General features: G+C 41.1%; 1 pseudogene; it reads right to left on the reverse strand.

The window, feature by feature from the left end:
- Positions 1-1334: 1334 nt before the first annotated feature.
- On the reverse strand, positions 1335-3142 carry LOC149795294 (general transcription factor II-I repeat domain-containing protein 2 pseudogene; annotated as a pseudogene).
- Between the last annotated feature and the right edge of the window lie 2141 nt (positions 3143-5283).

Consider the following 5283-nt stretch of genomic DNA (forward strand, 5'->3'; position numbering starts at 1 on the left):
ATGCGTCTGGCTTACTCTTGTAAGTCCTTTCTGGCAGATCAGACGGCCGAGAAAATATGCTCATCACCCAGCTGCGGAGGCAGATGGCAAGAACTGTGTGGAGAGTGCAGATCATCAGCTCAGGTCCAACTGGAATAGATGGCCTTCCACTGCATCCGGACATGTCTCAAGACGTCTAGACACCGTCGTGCCACTAGAGTTAGACATGCCTAGACGAGAGAGTGAGAGTAACTCTGATCAACTTTCACTCACCTCAGTCCAACTCATGCGCCATGCATGACACTATTTCCATCGGCAAATCAACAGTTGTAGATACACTGGGAGCTGTAGCTGCAGACATGCACAGAGGTGGCTCAGGGCATTGGGTTGCTTTTCACTGGACCAAATTATCAGCCGAACCCGACTCCATCCTGGTTGATTGAGTTTCCCTTTTGTAGGATCACACTGCTTCATATCAAGAGAAAAGGTCTAGAAAATGTGCACTTACCTTTGTCAGTCTAACCTTAACCGTGATAAACAAGCCCAAGCTGACTTTATCCCTTAGCAAGAAGACAGAGTTGACGCAACTAATCGTCGATTTCTTGAACGTGCGGACAGTAAGAGAATAACAATTAGAGCCGTGAGTGACAACTGGAAGAAACAGGAGCAGGCTACACCTTCGTTTGGAGTCGCCGAAATAAAGTAGAGATTCGTGAAGCTGTTGTTTGATTTGCAATCAGATTTATGTTAGTAGGCAAGCTAAACGTTTCCCAAATACACAAATGAGAGACAAATGCAAATTAGTTTCCCACTGTCTGGGAAACGACATGCAACTATCATCTGTATATATATATATATATATATATATATATATATATATATATATATATATATATATATATATATATATATATATATATATATATATATATATATATATATATATATATATATATATATATATATATATATATACCCATCGTAACCGAACTACATGAGATAACGGATAAAGTTTATGAATGATAGAGCCCCTGATTGCAAACATACCAAATCAGAGAAGCTCATAGTCTTTGATGACATCGGTGAAAAAGTTGAGATTTATCACCAGACATTGGCATAAATGGCCTTGACACATGCAGAAACAACAGACTCCTCCTTCTGAGAAAATGCGCTTAGAACAGGGTTGTCAAACTCAATCGCTCAGCGGGCCAAAACTCAAATCACATGTAAGGTTGAGGGCCGAACAGGATAAACATTCAATAAGCGGAAAATTAAACCTTTTTTAAACATTAATATAAATTAAAACAGAAAAAAGTTTTAATAATAAACAATCATTGGCATACCCATTTTCGCTCTTATGCCAATTTGTCATAGCTGGATGTTGGGCATCTTTTCTTGGCTACAAGTTCGTTTATGTTGGGAGTAATGTTCTGTGTCATTGAGATTCTCATGATGGACTGCAAGTGTTCATCAGTGAGACGACTCCTGTGTGATGTTTTGTTAATCTTCATCACAGAAAACAGCTGCTCACACAGATATGTGCTACCAAACATGCTCAAGGTTCGAGCCGCATGTAGACGAAGCTGGGGCATCTCTTCAGGAATGAAACGAGTGAACTGTGCAGGTCCCACAGTATCGTACTTTGCCTTTGTCCCATTACACTGCAGCTCTATTAGCTCCATCTGCAAATTTACAGGTGCAGTTTCCACGTCTATGGCAAATGGTTACGAAACAGCTCGAAATTACTTTTCTGTGCTTCAAAGTCACTAAAGCGCCGTGCGAACTCGGCGCGAAGTAAGCTAAGTTTTTCAGCAAAGTGTGCATTGGGAAACACCATAGCGTTGACTTGGTTCAACATTGCTTGGCAACAAGAAAAGTGAGACAAGTTGCATTGGTGCATTTGTGTCTCCCATAAGCGCAGCTTCACTTGAAATGCCTTCACTGCATCATGCATATCAGTGATCAAGTGGTCCCGTCCCTGAAGCTGCAGGTTCAAGTCGTTGAGATGAGTGGTTATGTCAGACAGAAACGATTCTCACATTTCCACTTTTTATCCCGAAAAACTGTGGAGTCTTTTCCTTTGCTGTCCATGAATTGACAGATTTCCTCGATCAGCTGGAAAAATCTACTAAGAACATTTCCCCGACTTAGCCACCGCACCTCTGTATGATAAGGCATGTCGCCGAACTCTGAGTCTATTTCCTGCAAAAAAGACTGAAATTGGCGGTGATTTAAACCTTTGGCTCTGATAAACTTGACGGTTTGTGTTACAGTGCTCATTACACCTTCCATGTTGAGGACTTTATCACACAGCGATCCTTGGTGTATGATGCAGTGATATGCTATCAATTCACCAGTACAGTTCTCCTGCATCTTTAACCGCATCCTTCCAACTAGTCCACTTTTTTCGCCGCACATCGCCGGTGCTCCATCTGTTGTAAGTCCAACAAGTTTGCCCAAGGCAGGTTCATGTTGGTTAAACTTTGACATACGTTGTCAAAAATGTCTTTTCCTGTCGTTGTCCCATGCATGGATTTCATGTCCAATATTTCTTCTGTAACATTCAAACTGGAGTCCACTCCACGGATGAAGATGGCGAGCTGTGCAGTGTCAGTCGTGTCATTACTTTCATCGACAGCAAGGGAGAATGCAACAAAGTCTTTGCCTTTTTCGATCAGCTGTATTTTCACATCAGTGGCCATCTCACAAACCCGATCAGCAACCGTATTTCTGCTAAGGCTTACATTTGCAAACATCTGCTTTTTGTCTGAACACAAGACGTCACACACTTTCATCATGCAGCGCTTCAGAAACTCTCCTTCTGTAAATGGTCGGCCTGATTTTGCGATCTCCTCCGCCACAATAATACTTGTTTCACAGCAGCTTCAGTTTGTGATTTTGCTTTGGTGAAAAACGTCTGCTGTGATGTTAGATTCCTCTTCAATTCTTCTACCTTCTGTAGCCTCTGCTCTGCATTCAGGCTTTTTAACTTGTCTTGATGTTTAGTCTCGTAGTGCCGTCTCAGATTATATTCCTTGATCACAGCCACATTATCTCCACAAATTAGACATACAGGTTTACCGCCAATATCAGTAAACATATATTCAGCCTCCCAGCGGCTTTGAAAGACTCTGTTTTCAGAATCAACTTTTCTCTTGGCCATTTTAATGCTAGCTTTGAATTAAGAAAAAAGATTGTGCATCTACCGACAGACGCTTGATTGATATCACGTTAGTCGTAGCGGGAAAAGGTGATGTAATATCTGGGCACTACACTACTTTCATTTCTTATGCGCCAATCCAAAACGAGCAACTGAACGTTGCTAGGTTACTGTAACGACGAACATCTACTCACTACACAACTTTTATTTTCTCTTATTCTGATCGAAGCGAGAACGCTCTCAGGTAGCCTATCGTTCGACAAGGCTGCTAATTAGGGTATTTGATTTGCACTTTATATCGCAGGGCCATTAAAAAATATTTTTGCCTAAAATTCTCTCTCGGGCCGGATATAATTGTACGCCGGTCAAGACCTCTCGGGCCTGATATAATTGTACGCCGGGCCTGATGTGGCCCGCGGGCCTTGAGTTTGACACATATGGATTAGAACATCCTTCTGATCAATAACAGTCTTCAGCCTGCCAAACCGCAAAATTACGTCTGGGATTCACCTACGTTCTAAGCATTGGCATATTATTGACTACGTTATCTTTAGAAGAAGAGACTGGTAGGATTTCACTGTGAAAAGGTCAATGGAATGTGCATAATGCTGGACTGATCCCAAGCTAATAATCGCTCAGCTCAGTATCCGAATTCAGCATAGCAGACAACCACAAGGCGGAAAGGTGCCCTAAGAGCTTAATGTTGCCAAAATGAAACAGGAGTATGTGAAACAGGCATTTGTCGAAGAAGTATGTATCCAACTGGATACAGTCGATATAAATTTCGAAAATGTCGAGGGAAGCTTGTATCCTCCATAGACTCTGTGTACTCATCTGCATCCAAAACACTTTGTCACATCGAATTTATAATATATCACCGAGGCATTTGGAGGCATATTGCAGTTAGTTTGCCGAAAGAATTTCATCATGAATGTTCGGCAATTCCGTGTGGGCATGCGTACTTGTGTCATGGACGATGGTGAATCATTAGACCATTCCCAGTTACCAAAGAAGTCAAGCATGGTTGTGTGTTAGCCACAACCCATTTTAGTTTAATGTTTTCTGCCCCGCGTACTGATGCCGTCCATTACTATAATACTATGATGGACATCAAATACCCTGATTGATTTCCAGCTCTTCACTCTGAGACCACAGGCGAGACGACATTACTGGAAGTGAATATTCATGATCACCTATTTTGATCATGACTGTTCCCAAAATGTTAACCATGAGTCTGACATGAATGTATGGACCATTTTTCTTCAGCTTGTAACAATTTCGGTCTCACCGTCATTATCAAGATAGAGACGATGTTCTAGCCTGCATCAGGTAAGCATTTTTAAGAGTCTATCAACCCTTTTAGGTAAACCGTTTCGTGACACTGGACATGTGGAGCCATCAGTTCATCATATTGTGATGTTATGCATACATCTATTATTAAACCAATGGCTAAAGCAAGTGTGGCCTTTGGCATACTACATGAGAATTTGTGGAAATGCAGAGGGATCAGTCTACAAACTAAGCGTAAGGTTTACAATGCATTTCTTGCATGCTTGCATACATTGGAAGGTGTAAAGATGCTATGACAAGAAGATAAATTATGTTCACGTGGACAGTCTGAGGAAACTGTTTTGGATAAAATAGCAGGATTGGGTGTCAGAGATCAATATAAAAAAGCCATGTCGGGTAGCGATTCGCCAGCGGTTTCTCTATCAGACAGGCTTGCAAAGCATTCATACTTACCCACATGTGAGATGGGCAGGCCACAATAATGAAGTCTTGGAATCTCTTCAGAACGTTTTTTGACTTTTTTTGGGCACGATGTCCCTAAGAGACAGAAAGAAAATGGCATTGTGATGGCCATCTGCTTTCTTGACCTCAGAAGAGTCGAGTCCATGAATGGCATGATGTACTAGATCGTGTTAACCCCATGTCTCCCTTGCCGAGATTGTTCAAATGTTTGCATTTGTGTTTGAATTTACATTTGCTAATAATAATAATGATAATGAGGACTTTGTATAGCGCCTAATCTTTAGAAGCTCTAAGCGCGTTACAACATTAAACAACACCTATAAGATAAGAAACATAATAATATTATTACAAAAACAAACAACACGAAATTAGAAAAACATTAAAAAATAAAA

This window comes from Sinohyriopsis cumingii, chromosome 7 (assembly GCF_028554795.1).
Source record: "Sinohyriopsis cumingii isolate HCF-2022 chromosome 7, ASM2855479v2, whole genome shotgun sequence".
Taxonomy (NCBI): domain Eukaryota; kingdom Metazoa; phylum Mollusca; class Bivalvia; order Unionida; family Unionidae; genus Sinohyriopsis; species Sinohyriopsis cumingii.